The 24,820-nt window shown below is 41.5% G+C and overlaps 1 protein-coding gene across 2 annotated transcripts in view; it reads right to left on the bottom strand.

Moving 5' to 3' along the window:
• LOC140199046 (cyclic AMP receptor-like protein A) overlaps nucleotides 1-24,820 on the bottom strand; it is a 187,240-nt gene that overhangs the window by 70,853 nt on the left and 91,567 nt on the right. The window lies entirely within an intron of this gene.

Below are 24,820 nucleotides of genomic sequence, written 5' to 3' on the forward strand. Positions count from 1 at the left end.
AAATAGAAATAAAGAGCAGCTGAAACCATTAGAAATTACTCAGTACATAACACAATATGTACAAGGTGCAGGACAGTTGTAGTAATGATCTAATTTTACATGCTTCAAAGAAAATGGATACAATCTGCATTTTAAACATCTGCCGGACGATACTCAGGATGTTCTACGAGTCTGTGGTGGCCAGTGCGATCATGTTTGCTGTTGTGTGCTGGGGCAGCAGGCACCAACAGAATCAACAAACTCATCTCCTAAGGCCAGTGATGTTGTGGGGATGGAACTGGACTCTCTCACGGTGGTGTCTGAAAAGAGGGTGGTGTCTGAAAAGAGGATGCTGTCTAAGTTGCATGCCATATTGGTCAATGTCTCCCATCCACTACATAATGTACTGGGTGGGCACAGGAGTACATTCAGCCAGAGACTCATTCCACCGAGATGCAACACAGAGCGTCATAGGAAGTCATTCCTGCCTGTGGCCATCAAACTTTACAACTCCTCCCTTGGAGGGTCAGGCACCCTGAGCCAATAGGCTGGTCCTGGACTTATTGCATAATTTACTGGCATAATTTACATATTACTATTTAACTATTTATGGTTCTATTACTATTTATTATTTATGGTGCAACTGTAACGAAAACCAATTTCCCCCGGGATCAATAAAGTATGACTACGACTGACTAAAAAAACTATGTATAACATAATCAGTTTATCAGGAGCCTCCTGTTTCTAAAATTAACTTAGTTCATTTTATCAACGTAACTTACAACTGAAGGATTAACATGATTGATAAAATATCTTAAGCATTTATCCAAAATATGATTTCTATATGAAAATATTTATTCCTTTAAAGAGAAGAAAGTAGCTTCGTACATATTGAACATTTTGTTGGCAGGCTTTATTTCAGAAGTTTAATTCTTAATGCTTACCCTTTACTTAACCACATAAATAGAGGCAGCACATGTAACAGCATCAAAAAATGAACACCTTAATTTACAATTAACAGAAATCTTCTCGGTCACAGAGTAGATAGATTATATAATAAATATGACCAAAAATAATGGGAATTCTTAAATGTGTTCATATCATTAATCAAAGTTCAAAGTAGATTTTATTATCAAAGTACATATATGTCACAATATACAGCCCTGAGATTCATTTTCTTGTAGGCATACTCAAAAAACCTATAGAATAATAACTATACCAGGATCAATGAAAGACTGCCAACTAGAGCATTCATCCAGAGTGCAGAAGACAACAAACAGTGCAAATGCAAGTATAAATAAATACCAATAAATAACAAGAACATGAGATGAAGAGTCCTTGAAAATGAGTTCATTGGATGTGGGAACATTTCAATGATGGGGCAAGTGAAGTTGAGTGCAGTTATCCCCTTTTGTTCAAGAGTCTGATTGTTGAAGGATAGTAGCTTTTTTTGACCTGGTGGTGCGAGGTCTGAGGCTTTTATACCTCTACCTGATGGCAGCAACGAGAAGAGAGCATGGCCTGCGTGGTGGCGAATCCTGATGATGGATGCTGCTTTCCTACGACAGCTTTTCATGTAGATGTGCTCAATAGTTGGGAGGGCTTTACCCATGTTGCACTGGGCTGAATCCACTACTTTTTGTAGGATTTTCCATTCAAGAGCATTGGTGTTCCCATACCAGTCTGTGATGCAACCAGTCAATATATTCTCCACCACACATCTATAGAAGTTTGTCAAAATTTTAGATGTCATGCTGAATCTTCACAAACTCCTAAGGAAGTACAGGTGCTAGCAAGCTTTTCTTCACAATTGCACTTATGTTCTGGCTCCAGGACAGGTCCTTTGAAATAGTAACACCCAGGAATTTAAAGTAACTAACCCCTTCTGCCTCTGATCCTCCAATGAGGACTGACTCATGGACCTCTGGTTTCCCTCTGCTGAAGTCCACAATCAATTTCTTGGTTTTGCTGACATTGAGTGAAAGGTTGTTGTTATGACACCACTCAGCCAGATTTTAGGACCGTGACAAGTCCTAGGAGAAGAAGTTGCAGTGGTGGAGGCGTACAGATACTTGGGTGTTCACCTTGACTGGAAAACCTACATCAAGGCTGTTGACAAGAAGGCAGACTTTATTTTGTAAGGAAGCTGAGATCCTTCAATGTGTGCAGCAGAATACTGGAGATCGTTTACCAGTCTGTTGTAGTGAGTGCAGTCTTCTTTGCAGCTTTATGTTGAAGGAGCAGCATCGGCGCTGGTGATGCAAGAAGACTAAATAAACTAAATAAAAGACTAAAGGACTGGATCCATCCTTGGCAGCAACCCAGACTCTTTCGAGTTAGTGGTGGACAAGGGGTCACTAAACAAACTGTTATCCATTATAGACAATTTGGCAATCCTCATTGAACTACTGACTAAGCACAGGAGCACGTTTTCCAATAGACTCATTCAGTTTCGCTGTCACAAGGATCATTACAGAAAATCTTTCCTATCAAATGCAATAAGCATATACAACAGTTCATCTCCGTTCAACAGGAGAACAAAAATAGTACAATAGTCTCTGTTTTATTACTTCGTACATTATTATTGCACATTGGTGATTTATTATTGTATATATTATTATTCCACACCTTATTATCAGTTACATCTGCTAAGTGCGTTTTTAAATGCTTTTTAAACAATATTTTTATTAAATTTTACATATATTTCACATATACAAATAAACTATAATAATAATTAAACTAAATAGTGAAACATGTCCTCATGTTTTTCGTAGTCAAAGGAAAAGAAATACAACATTTCATATACTTCACATATTTAACAAAGAAATAAAATAAAAAACACATCAGAAAAAAAACCACAGAAGCACTCAACAACACACAGCTATTTCAAAATGACTGTGCACCTTGACGTCCAAGAAACTTCAATAAAGATTTCTACACATTTTCAAATTCTCCTGTCCTCCCTCTGGTTATGTAAGTCAGTCTCTCCAATACAATACAAGATGCCATCTCCTTCACCCATACATGTATCAAAGGTATATCCATTTTTCTCCAAGATAAAGCTATCATTCTCCTGGCCCGCAGGAGTCCAAAGTCAATTAAAATTGACTGCTCTGAACGAACAGTAAAGTTCTTTAGATATATAACTAGTACACACATTTTTGCTTGGTGAGGCACCTTTACTCCAACAATCTCAGATATAGTCTGAACAACTGTTTTCCAGTATTTTTTTGAAATTTTGGACAGTCCCATACACAGTGAAACAGAGTACCCTTTTCTTCTAAACGTTTAACACAAGTGTCTGGGATGTCAGAGGACCAACGGTTCAGTTTGACCAGGGTAATATAAGTTCTCATTAACCATTTGTATTGTAATAGTTTAATTCTTGTGTTAATTGATTGTTTTTGGGCTTTTAAACATGCCATTTCCCACTCAGTTTCCTGTATGTCCTCTTGAACATCCAGTCTCCATGCCTCTAGCCTGTCAATGGTGAACTCCTTATCATATGACATCAAAGCTGTATAGAATAAAGAAATCTGATTCCTCCCCTTTAGGTTTAGAAGTGTGAGATTTTCAAGATGTGATAGTGGTGGTTCAGATATTAAATACTTATATTTTGTAAGTATGAAATGTTTCAGTTGCAGATATTTTTAAAAAGTGTTTTTTTTTTTAGGTATATGGTATGTCTGACACAATTGATCAAATGTAACAATATTAGCATACACATAAAGGTCCTCTATTTTCTGCACACCTTTGTCTGCCCAGATTCTGAAACCACCATCTGCTCTTCCTGCCCTGAAGTATGTATTGCGCCATATTGGGGAGAAGCAGGGAATGGGAGGAGTATCTTTAATATGCTGATGTGCTTTATAACAGATGTCAATTGTATTTCTGAGGAAAGGGTTCTCGGTTGTTTCTTTATAGATTTCTTGGGTCTGCAGAGTATAGATAGAGCTTTAATGGGAGGTTTGGTACTGATTCCTATTCAATATTCACCCAGGCTGGAAGGGCCTCCATTGAGAAATAAAACATTGCAGAACGTAACTGAGCAGACCAATAATACCATTTCAGATTCGGGAGCCGTAGCCCTCCCCTTTCATAAGGCAGGTATAGCAGCCTAAGTCTCAGTCTAGACTTTTTATTAATCTAATGTTATGTAATGATCAGAATGGTTTTGTGCAAAAATGCCAAGGATTCCATAACATTAGAAGAGTTCTTAACATAATTCATGAAAAATTTGGTGCAAAAGATACAGCACTATTATCACTGGATGCTTGGCAGGCCTTCGATAGAATAGAATGGCCGTATTTATTTAATGTATTGTCTAGATTTGGATTTGGAAAGAACTTCCCTAAATGGATTCAGATTTTATATACAAATCCAATAGCCAGTGTCCTAACAAATAGTATATTTTCTAAACCAGTCATCTTAGAGCGATCTACTCGCCAGGGATGTGGGATATAAGGATCTAATCTTCTTGCTAAGGCTTTACAAAGTATTTTTGTGTCCGATCCAATTAGACTTATCGGTCTAAATGAGAAACATTCTGTAGGTGGTTTGCCTGGTTTCAAGATCAGCGTTATCATCGCCAACCTTAAAGAGGGTGGGAGAGTTCCATTCCAATAACATTCGTCATACATGTTTAAGAGTGAGACTAGTAATTTTTCTTGAAATGTTTTGTAAAATTCAATTGGTAGGCTGTCAGGCCTTGGCACTTCACCACTGTTAATATTTTGGATAGCCTGTGATATCTCTTCAATTGTTATACCTCTATCTAACTCCTTTTTTGCATCTTCTGTCAGTGTCTGAAATTGAAACTGATCAAGAAATGTGTCCCACCTTCTGAGGCTTGGGGGCATTCTGATCTATATACATGTTCATAAAATTCTCTAGAAATGTTATTAATTTCTAATGGGTCTACTGTTAGGCTTGCTGAAGAGGTTATTCTACTGTTAGTTGCTCTATCAGACTGTATTTTTAAAATTCTCCACACCAAGAGTTTTCCAGCTTTTCTTCCTTGATCGTAATAAGATTGCTTCAGCCACATTAAACTTTTTGCAGCTTTATCAGCAGATAATTTATTATATTTGGCTCTCAAAAGTAGCAGATCTCTTTGTTTTGTTGGATCATCCCTTTCATTTAGTTCTATCTCTAAAGATTTAATTTGTTTTTCCAAAGTTTCCGTCTCTATTTTTTGTTGTTTGGCCTTGGAGCTTGTATAACTAATGATTTCTCCTCTAATATATGCCTTGAACGCCTCCCATCTTGTGCTGGCACTAGTTTGATCTGTATTTAACTCAAAATAACTACCTATTTTAGTTCCTACAAATTTAACAAAGTCTGGGTTTTGTAGCCATCTCACCTGAAATCGCCAGTTAGGGGGACTGTGAATAAATTTCTCTGCATGAATACTTAATGAAATAGCAGCATGGTTGCTTATTACTATGCTATCATACCAGCAACTTTTAATCTTTGATAAGAGCTCTCCTGAGACAAGAAAATAATCAATACGAGAATGAGATTTACATGAACTTGAATGACAAGAGTAGTCTATTTTACCAAGGTTTTGTTCTCTCCATACTTCAACCAAATTTATATCCACAATGTACTGTTTTAGTAATTTTCTAGTTTGTGCCTTATAGGTATCACAGCCTGTAGAGCAATTTTAAACGTTACTGCTGTAACAAAAGAGCTTCCCACCTGGGATCAATAAAGTATTTACTATCGTAATTATCCAATTGCACAAGGAGATATTGAGGCCTAAGTATTGAAGCTTATTGATTAGTTTTGAGGGGATGATAGTATTAAATGCTGAGCTGTAGTCAATAAAGAGCATCCTGATGTATGCATCTTTGCTGTCCAGGATTGAGTGAAGAACCAATATGATAGCAACTGCTGTTGACCTGTTGCTCCATTAGGTAAAGTGGTGTGAATCCCAGTCATCTCTCAGGCAGGAGCTGATATATTTCTCCACCAACCTCTCAAGACACTTCCTCATTGTTGATGCAAGTGCAATTGGGCAACATTTATTGAGGAAGGTGACTATAAACTTCTTGGGCTTGAAGCAGGTGGGTACCACACATTGCCAAAGTGAGAGGTTAAAGATCTCAGTGAACACACCAGCCAGTTGATAAGCATAGGTCTTCACTATATGGGCAGGAACCCCATTCAGACCGGATGCTTTTTGTGGACTCACTCTCCTGAAGGCTTCAGAGAATGAAATCACAGGATCACCTGGGGATGTGGGAGTTGCCAATGGTTCCTCAATGTTCTGACCGTCAAAGAGAGCACAAAAGGCATTGAGCTTATCTGAAGTGAAGCCCTGCTGTCTCCCATGTAGCTTGATTTAACTTTATAGAAAGCTATAGCATTCAAACTCTGCCACAGCTGACGAGCATCCCTCGTTGATTCGTTTGGTCTGGAATTTCCACTTCACACGTGAGACGGCTTTCCAGAGATCATACTTGGACCTCCTGCAACTTTCTTGGTCTCCAGAGTTAAATGCCTCTGATCTGACCCTCAACAAATTTCAGATCTTATGGTTCATCCAGGGCTTCTGATTGGGGGAGACTCTGAATGATTTAATGGGGATACACTCGCCTACAGCTGTTTTAATAAAATCCGTTACAACCCAGGTCTAGATGAGTGTTTGAACACAGCCCAGTCCACTGAATCAAAGCAAACTCGTGACCACTCCCCTGCCTCCCATGACACTCTTTGTTCTCCTAATCCCTGCAGCATTGCATTTTGCCCTTTGCCTGTATGCAGGTAACAGAAGGACAACCAAGTGATCCAATTTACCAAAATGTGGCCTGGACAAGGAACGATAGGCATTCCTTATCTTAATTGAGAAAACGTAACTGAAAATGAAAACAAAAAACAGTCTTTGCATTCTCATGGCATTACATAAATATATTTTCAATATTCAAATGATGGTGTTATGATTCAAAATTAATCATACCACTTCTTTATATGACTGTCTCATGCCTGAAGGGAGTGGGACAAACAGCCCATGAGCAGGGTGGGTGGGATCCTTCATGATACTATTAGTCTTTTTTCTGACATCTTTCTGTACATACAGTATGCTTTTGATGGTGGGGCTGATGCACTAGGCAGTTTTGACTATCTGTTGTAGAGCCTTCCTATCTGCTGCAGTGCAGTTTCCGTTCTATGCAGTTATATTAGGATGCTCTCTGCAGAAGGTCATAAGTAATGATGTACACAGTCCAGCTCTCTTCAGCTTCCTCAGAAAGCAGAGTCACTGGTGAGCTTTCTTGATTGCGTGATGTATTCTGGGGCCATGAGAAGTTGTGCGAGATGTGCACGCCCAGGAATTTGAAACCGCTCACGGTTTCTACTGTTGTGCTGTCAATGTAAAGAGGGGTGTGATTGGTGTGAGCTCTCTGAAGTGGATAACTATCTCCTTTGTCTTGTTGACATTGAGGAGGAGGTTATTTGCCTGGCACCAGGCCTCAGGCTCTTCCACTTCCTCTCTGTAGGCCATTTCATCATTGTTGGTGATGAGCCCCACCACTGTCCTGTCACCAACTAAGGTGACAATGTGATTACTCAGGTGTTTGGTCGTGCAGTCATGTGTGAGAAAAGTGTGCAACAGTGGACTCATAATCTCCTATGTGACTGCAACTGCTGAATGGTAATTTATGCCTCCTTGTTCTTCTCATATTATCTGAAGACTGTGACATGACTGGTCTTACAATATCCTCCCCACAACTATGTGTTACTATCACGTACCTGAGGTTACCCATATAGTAGGCACTACTCAGCAGCAGCCAAAAAATTCGCGGGCAAAGCATATCAATAACACTGTTGTGAAGTCCTTTGGAAAGTTTTGCTGGTTAAAGCTACCAGATACTGTTTACATAAATGGTCAATCTTAATAATTTGGTTAGCAGGTAGTTAGCATGGTTAGTAAGTTGGTAGATGACACCTAAATTTATGGATATAATCACTGGTGAAGAATGTATTCTAAGATTACAACAGGACTGAGATCAACTCAGAAAGTGAGCAAAAGAATAACAGGTGATATTTAACTTGGATAAAACATGGCATGTCACATTTTAGAAGTTAAACCAGGGCAGACTGGCACAGCAAATGGCAGGGCCCTGGAGAACATTGAGCAACAGAAAGACAGGGGGTACAAGTACACAGTTCTCTAAACACAGGTAGACATGGTAGTGAAGAAGGCGTTTGCTGCACCTGCCTTCATTGGTTATGACATGGAGTACAAGAATTGGGATGTCATGTTACAGATGTGCCTTATGTTGGTGACACCACACTTGGAATACTGTGTGCATTCTGCTTGCCTACCTAATTGGAAGGATGATGTCCTTAAGCTGGGAGGTGTGGAGAAAATATTTACAAGGATGTTACTGGGACTGGAAGGTTTGTATTATAAAAAGAGACTGGATTAGCTGGGACTGGAACATAGGAGAGAGAGGGGGAATCTCATAGAAGTATATAAAATCATGAGAGGCATAGATAAATAAAAATGTCACAGTATTTTTTCCAAGGTAAGGAAGTCCAAAACTAGGTAGCATAGGTTTAAGGTAAGAGAGGAAAGATTTAAAAGGGATCTGAGGGCAATTTTTCACACAGTGCTGGGTACATAGAACAAACTGTCAGAAGAAGTGGAAGAGGCAGGTACAATTACACCATTTAAAAGGCATTCAGATAGATACTTGGAAAGCAGAAAAGGTTTAGTGTAAAATGGGCCAATTGCAAGCAGTTCAATTTGGCTACTTAATTGGCCTGGATGAGTTGGGCCAAAGGGTGTGTTTCAGAGCTCTATAACTAAATGCCCCTTTACTGCTTGGCTAATGTTAATTAGTGGTTAAAAAGTGGCTAGCAGAGCTGCAGGACTCCCCTACTCTTTCTCCAAATGATGATTAAACACACCCAAGAATATAGTCGTGGTCTCTGTTTAACACTCCTGAAAAAAACCATCTCTTTGATTGGTCTGATTCCCTATGTTAAATGCAATTGCTATGCTTAAGAAGATCAAATATTGAGACACTATTAAAAACTAAAGAACACAAATTAAGAAGAGAACAGAGACAGCAAGAACTAGTATATACTGTATGTGCATCACTTTTACAAGTGGAATGGTAGGGTAGGCCAAGAGTGGTTGAGAAAATGTGCAGGATGTTGGATTTCATAAATTGCTTTGCTTAATTAAACCTACTCAGAAGTTGAACAGGATTCTGTTGAAGGAACACAATGCTGGCTGTTGTGTGTGCATGCTGACCAGCCAAATGGCTTGCATTTGGGTGCAAACGACCTGCTTCTGGGTACAGGACTTGAAATGGGAAGATATGTTCCTTGGTTCCCCTACGACATCCTCCAATTTTGTTCCAGTGTAATCCTTGTCCTCCACACCACATCCCTTGTGGCCTTTGACAGTACTATGGAAAAGGATATATTAACTTTTGGAAAAGTTATTGAATCTGACAATAATGTACAATTCAGTAAATCTTCTGTTTCCAACCATTATTTAAATGTGGTATCCCCATGACACCCAATGAGCTGAGGATGTCATCCTGCACAATAGCAATTCAGATAATGGAAATTTACCCTGAACTGATTCACAAATCGTTACCAAAAGAATAGAGATACAGAATAAAATTTCATTCCTACAGAATTTATGTGAGAAGAAATAATTAAGTAAATATAAAATGCGAAAGAAACAAAATAAATTGTGAATATTTGTCATGTGTTTGCTTTATAGATCACAATATGGATGGTTTATGAGTAACTCAATCCCTCCATAATGCACGGGTGTAACTGCATATTCCTGGCTGAAATTGCGTTTTCAAATACAGGATTCAGCACCACAAAATTGAAAGCTAATTGCTACGAAGCCTACCCATGCTGCAGCAGAAGCAACCTGGACAGCAACAGCTAAACAAAGCAAATCAAATATTAATGAATTTGAAAATCAATTCTTTTTAGGGGATGAGTGAGGATGGCATTATCAGCATGGGAAGCATTAAATTGGAGCAGGGCAAATTATGTGAGTATTAGGCAGGAACTAGGGAGAGTTAATTGGGAACAGTTCTTTTTGTGCAAGTCCACATCTGACACGTGGAGGATATTTAAGGACCAACCCAAAGAGAACAGAACAGGTATATTCCAGTAAGATCGAAGGACAATGAGAGCAAGGTCTGCGAACATTGGGGATGCAAAGAAAAGTGATGAATTTAGTCGAGAAAAAAAAGGAACTATGTGCATGATTTAGGAAGCTAAAATCAACCAGCGCTCTTAAGAATTATAAAGATGCCAGAAAGGAACTCAAGAAGGGAATTTGGAAAGCCAGGAGCGGCCATAAGAGTGCTTGGCAAGTAGGATTAAAGAGAGTAACAAGACATTTAATCATTCCATCAAGACCATGTAAGACCACTGAAGGATAAAGGTAACGTGTGCTTGGAGGTGGAGAATGTGGGTGAGGTCCTAACTGACTACTTTGCATCAGTATTTACCAAAGTGAAAGACATGGAGGATAGGGAGATCAGTGTGGAATGTGCTAATTTGCTACGGCATTTCAAGACAAAGAAGAAGGTAGTGTGCAGTCTCATAAAGATTTTTAAAGTAGTTAAGTCCACAGGGCCTGATAGCATCTACCCCAAGTTATTGAAGGAGGCAAGTGATACTGGGACCTTGACCAATACCTTTGTGTCATGTCTAGCCACAGGCAAGGTCCTAGCGTGTTGTTCCATTATTAAGGAAGGGAATCTAGATAATACTGAAAACTATAGACTGTGAGTCACAGATCATTTGCACCCAAATGCAAGCCATTTGGCTGGTCAATACACACAAACAACAACCAGCATTGCGTTCCTGTTCAACTTCCAAAAAAGCCTCAAACAGAATAGCAGGTAAAGCAAATTTCCAAGACTCTTCACTGGATCCAGTAATAACTCATGGACAAGGCATGAGAAATGAGAGACAATTAAGATGAATGTCATATACAAACACACATTTACATGCTGGTTCTGCTTCTACTATGATCTTAGTGGATAAAAAGACTGTGATGTCTGGCAAACAAAAATATAGCTTTCCAAAATACTGTTTGAGAGAAGACTTTTGAATATGTTTAACTAAGCAAAGCAATTTACAAAATCCAACATCCTGCATATTTTCAACTGTAAAGGAAGCATACTATTAATAACTAGACCCTTAAGAGCACCGATGTGTACAGGGATCTTAGGGTCCAGGTCCATAGCGCTCTGAAAGGGGCTACACAGGTCGCTAGGGTGGTAAGGAAGGCATATGGCCTTTATTAGTTGAGGAAATGAATTCAAGAGTCAGGAAGTTATGTTGCAGAATGGTGAGTGCCTAGAACGCACCTGGGATGGTGTGGTTCTGAGATAGTCATATGAATTGTGTTCTGAGATAGTCACAGGAACTGGAAGGATATGGACATTACGTTGGCAGAGCAAATTTGTTGAGGTGGGTATTTGATGACTAACTTAATAAGTTCAGCACAACATTGTAGGGCCAAGGGGCCTGTTCCTGTGCTGTATAGTTCTGTTCTGCTCAAAAAGGGGCCATTTACTAGCCTTTCCTGTGTACTGCTGAAGGCAATGGTGTGCAGATTTCACCAATAAGATGGTACAAAAGGAATCCAGCAAGGTCATTGAGAGTTTGTTGGAAGGCATGTACTGCATGAACATCCAGCTTTCTGACCACAGAAGGGAAACAAACCCATGATAGGAGTTACAGGATAAAGGCAATATCTTCTGATTCTGAGCTGAAGTATGATGTTAGACAAGAGACCTCATACTTTCCCCATGAAGGAGCACGGACCGAAGATATGATGATATTTCCAGACCAAGGACTGATCGATTTTATCTTCAATCTCACTTTAGTAAGATTGACAGTCTCCTAATAGTGTAGCAAAGTGAATGACTACCTACATCAAACGCATCATTTTCAAGACCTACTTAAAATAGCAAAGCATTTCTTGAAGGAAGATTGTAACCTAAGCTTGAGAGCCATTTAAATGAAAGTGCTATTCTCTAACAAAGTGTAGAAATGGATATCTAACCACGCACTGTGGTCATGGTCTCTTGTTTAATGTCTGCTGTTGCCCGGTGTTTTTTATGCTGTTGCAACTGTACTCAATATAGCCGAGAAGGAGTGGAAGCAAAGGTCAGCAGGTAAAATAGTGAACAAACAATCAGTAACTTTCAACAAGGAGTTCAAGCATGAAAAAGCATAAATCAACTGAGTGAAGAAGGATGGCCGGCTCAAACTACAGATTCCTGGATGATTAAAGAAATTAAGATTAAATGAAAATGAAAAAAAAGTAGTTCATGCTAAATACAAACACAGTGTTCTAGCAATAGACCTCCTGCGTGTTGACTTATGGCAATACACTGTACCAGTGGCCTTCAAAATCTGATTGCTATGGATAAGCCACTGACATATTCCGTACACAGATGCATTAAGTGGGTATTAATATCCTGTTTATCATGATAGAGCGATATAACACCCAACATGTTTTTATCAGTACTTAGCAAGAGAGAGTTCAAGGGTTTCCAGCAGTCACCAGATCCTTCACATCCATTGTTCCATTTTAACAAAATCAGAACACTTTACAACAGTGAAGAAGCGTTTTGTTCTGTTGTACCCATTTTAGCTTAAATCTACATATTATTTCAGGAATGTATCACACACAAGAAACTGCCACTGTAGCATAGTGCTTAGCTTGATGCTTTTATAGCTCAGGGCATCGGAGTTCAGAGTTCAATTCCAGCGTCCTCTGTAAGAAGTTTGTATGTCCTTCCTGTTAGCATGTAGATTTCCTTCAGGTGCTCCAGTTTCCTCCCACAGTCCAAATGACATGCTGGCTAGTAGGCTAATAGGTAAATTGTCTAGGCAAGGGTTAAATAGCTGGATTGCTGGCTGGTGTGGCTCATTGGACTGGAAGGGCCTGTTCTGTACTGTATTTCTAAATAAAATAAAAACATGAGGTAGCTTAAATATACCTCAGATCAATAATTTGAAGCAATCTTTAATAGAGTGAATGCTGCATTTCAAAAAGCTTATTATATTCATGTGAATTTGGAACGTTACAATAGGGAAATGCAGCCATTTTAAACCTATGTGAACTCTTTCTCAATAGTTGAAATTACAGAAAGCGTACATAGAAGAACAAATGTAGGCCATCAAAGCTATGAGTTCAAGAGGCAACTAAAGCAAACAAATCAGCAAGTCTTTGGCCGGGGCAGAGATAGGCAATGTTACAGGGTTAAGGCATTGTGTGGATCTAGGGCTTAAGCTCTACTTGAAACACAACATGCTGCTTTATTTCAGCCTGACATAATATTGGACAGAATGATGGAAAGAGGCAAGGGAATAGAGATGATAGGGCTAAAAATTTTGGTTTTGCTGTTGAAGTAGTACTGGATAGAACAGGCAGGCACACGTGGGAGCTGATCCCATGTATATACATGAGATCATCAAAAGGGACTATGAAGACAAGAAAGTGGAGGAAGCCAGGAGCAGATAGTTTACACATTTTCAGGGATATAGGAAGAAGAGCCGCTACTGGACAAGCATATTGCATTTAGGTAGCTAGTAGTGGAATTTATGAACCTCTGCAAGAGTGGAATAAAGCAGTAAGCCATCAAATAAATGCTCAATAGTTTATGACTAAATAACTCACCTAAATCAGCATTACAGATTATGACAATGTGAGACTCTGGTTTAGGTGACTTGTCACTGTGAATGTCAGCAGCCAAAGGGATGGAATTTAATGGAGTTTGAGAGATAGCAATACAAAGTAATGGTATTACAATCAAGGATCATAAAGAGGAATGCAATTTGAATTGGAATATTATCACATGTACTGAGATACGGTGAGAAGTTTGAATTGGATACTGTTCATACAGATCAAATCGTTATACAATGCATTGAATTAGAAAAAGGTAAAACAATAACAGAATGCAGAACAAAGTGTAACAGCTGCAGAGAAAGTGCTGAGTAGGTAAACAATAAGGTGTAAGATCATAACAAGGTAGATTATGAGGTCAAGAGTCCATCTTGTTGCAGTAGGGAACCATTTAACGGTCCTATAACAGCAGGCTAGAAGCTTTCCTTGTGCTGGTGAAACTAGATATAGATCACTTACAGACATGGCCAGTTGGAGTTTAATTTAAGCATGTGTGAGGTGTTGTGTTTTTGGAAGACGAATGAGTGTAAACAGTTGAAAGGAGACTCCTCTAATAGCATTGAGCTACAGAGAGATCATGGGGTCCAGGTCCATAGTTCACTGAACACGGCCACAGAAGTGGATAAGGTGATGAAAAAGCATGTGGCACAATTGCCTTCATTGTTAGGGGTGTTGAGTATAACAGGAATGAAGTCATGCCTATATAAAATTTTACTCAGATCTCACTTGGGGTATTGCACGCAGTTCTGTTCACCCCATTACAAGAAGGGTGTGGACAGAGTGCAGAAGAGGTTTACCAGAATTCTTCCTGGATTAAAGGTTATGAGCTACAAGGAAAGGTTGAAGGAACTTGGTTTGTTCTCCCTAGAGCACTGGAAACTAAGGGGAGACCTGATAGAGACTTGCAAAAATTATAAGAGGCATAGATAGAATCAAAGACAGTTAGAATCTTTACCCCAGGGTAGGAAATGGCAAATACTAGAGGACATGGTTCTAAGGTTAGAGGAACGAAGTTTACAGGTGACTTGAGGGCAAGTTTTTTTTGATGCAGAATGGTAGGTGCTTGGAATAGGTTAGCAGAGGTAATAGTGGAATTATGCAGCTTAGTGGAGTTTAAGAGACTTTTAAGAAATACAAGGCTGAGAAGACAGACAGGCAGGAAAGAAATCAGACTTGGGTTATAGATGGCTTCCAGATAATTGTGAAGCAAGAGAAAACTTAGCCAAAGAAAACCAGGTACAGTAATATTCAACATGATCAAATCAAATGTGGGGTTTAATTAGATAATGTGTCAGAGTCTGCAGTCCTTCTAATCTAAAGGAACCAGGAAATGGAGAATTGGTAGATTTAGATTACTAACTCCTAAGAATTTACTGAACAAAGCAAAAATTGAAATAGGGATGGAAATTAAATAATTAAGATATATTGATAGATATGATGATACAGCAGATAAAACATTCAGTACTGGACTGGTGTACATGGATTATATTAGTCATTATTTTGTAAAACAACTTGAGTTAAAGGAATAAATAACAGACCTTGAAAAAGTACTGCATTATAGGATTACAAGTAGTTTAATCCAAGATGATTATAAACCAAAAGTAATACAATCTACCAATTCTATCTCACCAGAATAAATTATTTAAGTTGCACAGTGATTTATTTTAAGAGCTGGAAATACTTGGGGAGTTGAAGAATGCAGAAGTATGATAAGCAGATAAAAATACTATTCATTTATATGTAATTTATGGGACTCTACATCTCAAAATGAGAAGGCCTTGGTATTAAATACTGCTGGGTAAAACTCAAATGGTGCACAAGGTGGTAAATTGGCAAGATTCATTAAAAAGTATCTCAGCCAAATTGAATTTCATCCATTTAAAACTACATGTTGTTAAATACTGATTCATCATTCATTTATTTGTAATGTCTTGGTTAAGATTTCTACTGCCCTGCTGTGAGGTATTTTTATTTTAGCAGTTTTCTGCAAAAGCAGTGTGCCCTGCTAGTAAGAGCGCTTTGGCTTTGGCTAAAGAAAAGGAGCCAAGGAATGTTGTGTCAGCCAATTGGGGTTATCTTGGTACCTGTTGTAACTTTCTGCCCAGTGAGATGTCATGGAACATTCAAGAGGACTGGGTGGGATCAGATTTCTGAAGGACAGTAATCTGGTTTCGGGTCTTTTTGGGCGGGAGCTGCAGAGCGGGGCACAAAGGAAGATGCAGAATGCTGCTTGAAGGAAAGACCTCATTATAAGAAGTGCTATGTGCAGAATAATGGTTTAAAGGAGGAAGTGTCAATATTCCTGAGTTAGCCAGTTTGTTCGAGATGGTCTTCAAGGGAAGTTCGAACTGTGACTGCTGTCTTTCAGACAGAACGTGGCTTCAGCACCCGAGTAAAGCGATATATCTGACTACTCCAAAAATGAGCTCCAACATTTATGTGCACATTGGACTGGTTTAACTACAATGGACCCTTTTAATTCTTTTTTCCTTTTCCTGTTAACTGTTTGATAAAGTTGAAAAATTGGGAAATACACTCTTTATAATTTTATGCTGGTGTACTATCTGTCATTTCTTGGTGACTGATTATTTTGTGTGAGCAGTATTTGCGCAGTATCCACCACAATCAATATTCCTGGTTGATGGAATCCAAATCATACTGACCCTAGACATATATTGCTTATGAAAGGTGGCATTCTCACTGCTAAGTAATGTGGCTGTTAGCAGAGTTAGCTAATGAGCCAAGTTTGTATTCGAGCCTAGTGAGAGGGTTACATATTGATTCCCACTGTAACATTTATTTGATTACAACTTTGACTATTCTTATTGTTTTAAAATTAATATTTTGGACAAGCATTAACTCTTTTCCTAAGTATTTTGTTATCCAAAGGATAATATTCTGACCTAGTGGGGAAACTTTCAATTGTAAAGGGAGAATGCAAGAAGTTTCATAAGTGAAAGTTACCTGACAAAGGCAAAGTTCACTTACATGTAAGTGTACTGTATATCAACAAGGAATATGTGGAGGATGGATGGATTTTAAAAGTAGACTTACAAAATTGAAGAGATGCAAAGAAAATTTTTAAAAAAAGGAGTTGGTATTGGACATTTTAACAACCAGCTGGAGAAAGATGCTGAACTAGCGTAACCACATTTGTAACATTCTGAAGCAAAGACAGTAATCCAGTAATTGCTTGAGGCATATCTGTTATGCTTTGTAACTCCAAAACATAAAACGAATGAAAGAAAAACACAGAGCTATGTATGCGCGTCTATTTCATTCGTACTTTAGCATATATGACGCGGTGGCGTAGTGATGTATACCATACACATATTTTTACGTGTAACCCCTAATGACTAATTTAAACAAAGAGTGCTTAATCAAATAATATATTTGTTATGACACGCATCAAACACGACAGCTTCTGGGGTTTAGACACTCTAACTCTCCAGAATATGGATAGCTGGTGTGGCCCCTTTAAGGATTCAGGACTGTCCTGCTAATAGGCAGCCATGTTTTGTACTTTGTTCTCGTTTCAGTCTTGCGTCATGTCTCGATTGATCTCAGATACTCCAGCACTGGTATCCTAACCATCCTCGCCTAGGTCTTTCATCACAGTACAACTGAGCCAACATGGACCCAGCGAGGTATTAGAGTCTCTCATCCGCTGTAGCCAGTCACAGCGAGAGGTTCCTAGACAGAGCCTGGAGATACACGACTTCCAGGTCGCCGTGTGCCAACTTTCACAAGGAGCAAGTCAGAGTTGCTCAGGTAAGACTGTCGGTCACTCTGCAGAGCCAGTACATCTTCCGACCCCAGGTTCTTGCCACGGCTTCTTCATTGGTGCTCGAACTGCAGCCACCCCGATTCTCTTCAGGGCACGGAAGGGTGACCTTAATTATCTCTCTCCTGACTGGGGAAGCCCTGGCCTGGGCCATCGCACATTGGGAATGATGGTCGGAGATTTGCTCGGATTCAGAGGAAATTATGGCCGCCATGAAGAGGGTGTTCCATTATTCTGCCAGTGCAAGCCGAGCCTCGGACATCTGATGCAGGTGCATCAGGGCGGATGGTCAGCAGCCGACTACGGTATTGAGTTTTGGACAGTGGCCTGAGAGAGTGACTGGAATGTGGCGGCCATGACCACTTTATACTGCCACAAACTCAAAGACAAACTAAAGGATGCCCTCACCTTGGGAAAGCCAGCAGAGGACCTAGAGGTTCTGACTGATCAGTCCATTTGCCTTGATAATTGTCTGGCAAGTGGGACTATTTCAAGAGGTTAAAGAGGGCTAGCCCAACCCTGGCCTGATACATTGCAGTTCCACTCTCTGATCTCAGACAATTACCTACTCAGGACTCTGTTGAGCCCGTGCAAATGGGTTACACAAGGCTCTCTACCGATGAAGGGTCCCACTGTCAGAGTCAAAGTTGCTGCACTTACTGTGGGAAGACAGGCCACCTGCAGTCTGATTGCCCCAGGCTGCAGCCATCAGAAAACTGCTAAGACAGTCCAGTGTCGGGAGGACTGTGATGGTAGCAGCCACCACTCCCAACTCGACAGATTCTGACATCACACCCGAAGGTGGAGATCTCCTGGGGAAAAAAAAAACAGAAAGAGATGAATACCATTGTGGACTCTGGGGTTGCTGGTAATTTCCTGGACTTGGGAACTGCTCATCAGTTCAACATAATGCTGCAGAAGTTGATCCAGATCATGCCCGCAACTGTCCTGGACGGCCATCCACTAGGTTCCAGGCAGATCTTGCAGCAGACATTGCTTTTGTGAATGAGGATCCAGGATCATGTGGAGGACATTAGTCTCTTTATCATCGATTCACCTCTCACATCACTGATCCTTGGGCACCCTTGGCGGTCCCAGCATAACCTTCCTTCCACTTCATGGAAGGAAGGGAGAATCATTGCTTGGTCCAGTCATTGCAAGAGGGTATGTTTTTGGCGTAGGTTTTCAACCCCTAGATTCTCTCAAAACAAATGATCGACAAGGGGGCAGACTTTGGTTCAGGGTAACCTGGCCCCTTCTGAAGATCCAGTCCTGTCCTCAAGGGCAGACCAGCTGGCTCTGGCCAACAGAGCTGTGTGAGTCTCAACCCTGTCTAGTGGGGGGGGGGGGGCGTGCTAGAACTAGAGGGAGGGGATCTCTAGTTCAGGAACAACCCAAGGACGCACCCAAAGAGTCTGGAACTCTAGCAGCTAAGCTGAAGGGATCCAGCTGCCAGGTCCCAACTAAGGCAAAGTCGCCTAAATGCAGACCCTTGAAGCTTAGTTGGTGGAGCACAAGGACCACTTGTAATGCCTGGTTGCCATTGGCTGAGAATACAGAGGATTTGGACTCTGATTTGGTCACTGTTTCAACAAAAGAGTCTAGTGAACCTGTAGAGGAGACTCTGAAGTTGGTTGAATCTACCCTGCTACCCAAGGAACATCAGGAGTCATCCCCGGAGTAGGGTTTGGAGGTAATTGCAACACCCAAACCATTCAAAATCCCTTCTATCTACAGGACTTTCGAAGAGGCCTTCAGCAAGGGAAAGGCCTCAACTCTTCCGATGTACTAACCTTAAGACTCCTATAGATCTTCTGCCTGGTACCTGTCCACTGTGTGGTCGATTATAGGTGCTCTCTGGCCCAGAGAGAAGTGTAATGGGAAAGTATATAAAGGAGATTCTTGCCATGGAATTCATTCGGCCCTCCATCCCACCAGCCAGCGCAGCCTTTTTCCTTGTACAGAAAAAGGATGGGAGCCTGCAGCCATGCATTGATTATAGAGGGCTGAATCACTCAACGGCCAAAACTCATTATCCCCTTTCACTCATGAATACGTCTTCGAGATTCTCCAAAGGCCAGGGTATTCGCAAGGCTCGACTTGTAGAATACATACAACTTGGTCCACATTATTGGATTCAGAATTGGCTTGCCTGCAGAAGGCAGAGGGTGGTGGTGGAGGGAGTACATTCAGATTGGAGGATTGTGACTAGTGGTGCCCCACAAGGATCTGTTCTGGGACCTCTACTTTTCGTGATTTTTATTAGCAACCTGGATGTGGGGGTAGAAGGGTGGGTTGGCAAGTTTGCAGACGACACAAAGGTTGGTGGTGTTGTAGATAGTGTAGAGGATTGTCAAAGATTACAGAGAGACATTGATAGGATGCAGAAGTGGGCTGAGAAGTGGCAGATGGAGTTCAACCCGGAGAAGTGTGAGGTGGTACACTTTGGAAGGACAAACTCCAAGGCAGAGTACAAAGTAAATGGCAGGATACTTGGTAGTGTGGAGGAGCAGAGGAATCTCGGGGTACATGTCCACAGATCCCTGAAAGTTGCCTCACAGGTGGATAGGGTAGTTAAGAAAACTTATGGGGTGTTAGCTTTCATAAGTCGAGGGATAGAGTTTAAGAGTTGCAATGTAATGATGCAGCTCTATAAAACTCTGGTTAGGCCACACTTGGAGTACTGTGTCCAGTTCTGGTCACCTCATTATAGGAAGGATGTGATAGCATTGGAAAGGGTACAGAGGAGATTTACCAGGATGCTGTCTGGTTTAGAACGTATGCATTATGATCAGAGATTAAGGGAGCTAGGGCTTTACTCTTTGGAGAGAAGGAGGATGAGAGGAGACATGATAGAGGTGTACAAGATAATAAGAGGAATAGATAGAGTGGATAGCCAGCACCTCTTCCCCAGGGCACCACTGCACAATACAAGAGGACATGGCTTTAAGGTAAGGGGTGGGAAGTTCAAGGGGGATATTAGAGGAAGGTTTTTTACTCAGAGAGTGGTTGGTGTGTGGAATGCACTGCCTGAGTCAGTGGTGGAGGCAGGTACACTAGTGAAGTTTAAGAGACTACTAGACAGGTATATGGAGGAATCTAAGGTGGGGGCTTATATGGGAGGCAGGGTTTGAGGGTCGGCACAACACTGTGGGCCGAAGGGCCTGTACTGTGCTGTACTATTAAAAAAAATAAAAAAGGGCCACAAGTGGAAAACTGCATTCAGCACACTGACAGAGCACTATGAGTACCTGGTCATGCTCTTCAGCCTCACAAATGCTCGAGCAATTTTCCAGACCTTTATAAATGACGTGCTCCAGGATGTTCTCCACAATTATGCCTTTGTCTACCTGGATATTATCCTAATCTTCTTGAGGTCCAGGGAGGAGCATGTCGCTCAATTTGGGGGCATTTTAAAGAGGCTTCCAGATCATGGACTTTATGTCAAGCTGGAGAAGTCTGAATTTCATGTGGCCACCACTTCATTTTTTTGGCTTTTATCATCTCTAATGGCAGTTCTAGATGGACCCTACCAAAACTCGGGCAGTCAGAGATTGGTCACAACCATTCAACAATTCCTGGAATTTTCCAACTCTTACCAGAAGTTCATTAGGAACTCCAGCTCAGTGGCAGCTCTGCTGACAGCTCAAACGAAGAAATCCACAGGCCGATTTGTTTGGACACCCGACGCAGAGGCTGCTTTCACAGAGCTCAAACAGCAGTTCACAGCAGCTCCCACCCGGACCTTCCCTTCACCATGGAGGTGGACACTTTGGACATCGGAGTGGGTGCAGAGTTGTATCAATGAACAACTCTAGACAATAAACTGTACTCATGTGCATTCTTCTCCAGGTGGCTATCCCTGACAAAGACGAACTAACACATCTGTAACAGAGAACTGCTCACGATCACTGGCTCTGGAGGACCTACATCACAAGCTTGAGGGAGACTGAACTCGAGGCAGGCCAGGTGCTCTCTTTTCTTTAACAGCTTTAATTTCACCCTGACCTACCAACCAGAGTCTAAGAACCAGAAACCAGGTGCCTTGTCTTGTCAGTTCGACAAACCTGGAAGAGAGGAGCAGCCTGTCACCATTTTGCCCCAAACCAAGGTGATAGTGCCAATTAGTTGGGGAATCAACGCACTTGTTTGCAAGGCCCAGGCTCAAGGAGTGAGTCCTAAGAACAGTCCTCTGGGTAGTCCGTACGTTCCAAGTTCCATCAGGTCACAGGTACTTCAAAGGGGATGCTCGTCAAGAATGACTGCTCACCCAGGGATTGCCAAGACCCTCGAGTTCATCAAAAGAAGATATTGATAACCTGGAATGGTGAGAGAGGTTTGACAATATGTCCAGGCACACTAGGTGTCCACCCGGAACCCCGCACCCCGCACCCAAACTCAAGGGCTTCTCCACCCACTACCTGTTCCAGACAGACATCTCCAAACACATCTCCACGGACTTTGCCACGGATCCCCTGCCTTCCAAGGGGAAGAGCATCATCATGGTAATAGTTGATAGTTTTTCAAAGGCCTGCAAATTTATTGCCTTGGACAAGCTACCATCTGCGCAGAGACGGACAAAATCTAACAGGTCTTCAGGATCCACGGATTTCCGATGGACATTGTGTTGGATCACGGTCCTCAATTCAGATCACATTTTTGGAGGGTGTTCTGTAAGCTGATTGGGGCAACAGTGAGTCTTTCCTCTGGATTTCACCCGCAGTCCAACGATTAGATGCAGCAGTGAACCAAGATTTGAAACAAACCCTTAGATACCTGGCCTCAAAAAGACCTAACGACTGGTGCAACCCTTTGATGTGGGCAGAGGTCGCCCACAACGCTGTACAGCATTCAGTGCACGGGATGTCCCTGTTCGAATGCCAATTCGGGAATTCTCTGCCAATCTTCCCTGAGCAGGAGGCCACGGCTGGGGTTCCTGCAACCGAAGATCTTGTCCAGCAACGCAAGGAGAAATGGACTGGGGCAAGGGAGATTTTGTTGTCCTCTACCAGGTAGGCTGAAATCAAGACTAACCGCAGGAGAAGGCAGGGACCCACTTTGCAGCCTAGGCAACTGGCCTGGCTGTCTAATCAAGATTTGCCTTTACAGGTGGAGTTTAGGCAGCTGGCGCCCAAGTTCACTGGACCCTTCAAGGTTCTCAGGAAAGTAACCCCAGTGGCTTATACCTTGTAGCTCCCGAAGACCCTCAAAGATCAATTCCACTTTCCACATCTCCAAATTGAAACCTGTTAACTCCAGACCTTTGGCCCCCACCACTGTCAGTCCTGCCACCTGCCAGGTTTGTCGATGGTGAACAGGTCTTCATCATTAGAAGAATTCCGGATTCATGAACTGTTTGGGGTCTTCGGCAGTACCTCGTGGACTGTAAGGATTTGGAAACTGAGGAACATGCTGGGTTCCTGAAAAGGAATCTTGGATCTGGCTCTCATCCATGTCTACCATCACCGTCTCTCCCTGCAGCCAGGATCATCAGGGGTCAGCCGTAGGGGAGAGGGTCCCGTTACGATACGCACCCAACCGCGCCAGCTTCTGAGGTTTAGACACTCTGAATCGCTGGAATATGGACATCTGGCATGGCCCCTTCAGGATTCAGGACCATCACGCTAATTGGCACCCATGTTTTGGTGCCAGGGTGTGAATACCTAAGGAGCACCTGAATGGAGGTTCAGTGCTCAATTGATATCTCTACTTGGTTTGCTGTCTACCATCTAGTTTTGTACTCCTTCCGTTTCAGCCTTGCATTGTAGCTCGACTCCAGTCTCAGATACTCCACACTTCGGTTCCATCTTCACCTAGTTCTCTCATCACAATATTTACAATACAACTCAAATATTACAGATATTAAGTACAAAACAGTATCCACCCCATCATTTACTTGATGAACACACACCTCACGTAGCCAGACAGAAAGAATTATTAAGTAATACATTTCAAGTGTCAAATGAAATTCTGCTCCAGTAATTCTACAAAGCAATTTCCAGTTAATGTCTCTGTTGTGATTCACAAATCCACCCATAACCGCATGATATATCAGATGAGGAGGGCCTAGCAAATTACTTTGCAGAGAAAGCAGCACTCTACTGTTAATAAAGTTCCCCCAGTGAGGCAAGGAAAGGATGGGAGAGTGAAGGAACCATGGCTGACAAGAGAGGTGGAGCATTTCGTCAAAAAGGAAAATGGAGGCATACTTAAGGTTTTGGAAGCAAAGATCAGAGAGGGTGCTAGAGACAGGAAGAACATGGAGAGATCGAAGGTCTTGATGGGTAAGATGAGGGAAAAACCCAAGGCATTCTACACTTATGTGAAGAACAGGAGAATGATTAGAGTGAGGCTAAGACTAATCAGTGATAAAAGGAGAAACATATGCTAGGAGTCAAGGGAGGTAAGTGAGGTCCTTAATGAATACTTAGTTTCTGTATTCACCAGTGAGATGGACCTTGACAAATGTGAGGTCAGCATAGAACAAGCTGATATGCTAGAATATGTCAACGTTAAGAAGGAAGTTGTGCTGGCACTATTGAAAAATATTAGAATGGTTAAGTCACCAGGCTGGATGAGATAGTCATAGTCATAGTCATACTTTATTGATCCTGGGAGAAATTGGTTTTCGTTATAGTTGCACCATAAATAATTAAATAGTAATAAAACCATAAATAGTTAAATAGTAATATGTAAATTATGCCAGGAAATAAGTCCATAACCAGCCTATTGGCTCAGGGTGTCTGACCCTCCAAGGGAGGAGTTGTAAAATTTGATGGCCACAAGCAGGAATGACTTCCTATGACGCTCTGTGTTGCATCTTGGTGGAATGAGTCTCTGGCTGAATGTACTCCTGTGCCCATCCAGTACATTATGTAGTAGATGGGAGACATTGACCAAGATGGCATGCAACTTGAACAGCATCCTCTTTTCAGACACCACCGTCAGACAGTCCAGTTCCATCCCCACAACATCACTGGCCTTACGAATGAGTTTGTTGATTCTGTTGGTGTCTGCTACCCTCAGCTTGCTGCCCCAGCACACAACAGCAAACATGGTCGCACTGGCCACCACAGACTCGTAGAACATCCTCAGCATCGTCCGACAGATGTTAAAGGACCTCAGTCTCCTCAGGAAATAGAGACGGCTCTGACCCTTCTTGTAGACAGCCTCAATGTTCTTTGACCAGTCCAGATAAACCCCAGGTTACTCTGGGAAGTGACAGAAGAGATTGCAGTGCCTTTGGCAATGATCTTTGTGTCCGTACTGGCCACATGAGTAGTACTAGAAGATCGGAGGGAGGCAAATGTTATTCCTTTGTTCAAGAAAGGCAATAGGAATAACTCTAGGAATTATAGACCAGT

The sequence above is a fragment of the Mobula birostris genome, chromosome 6 (genome assembly GCF_030028105.1).
Source record: "Mobula birostris isolate sMobBir1 chromosome 6, sMobBir1.hap1, whole genome shotgun sequence".
Lineage (NCBI taxonomy): Eukaryota > Metazoa > Chordata > Chondrichthyes > Myliobatiformes > Myliobatidae > Mobula > Mobula birostris.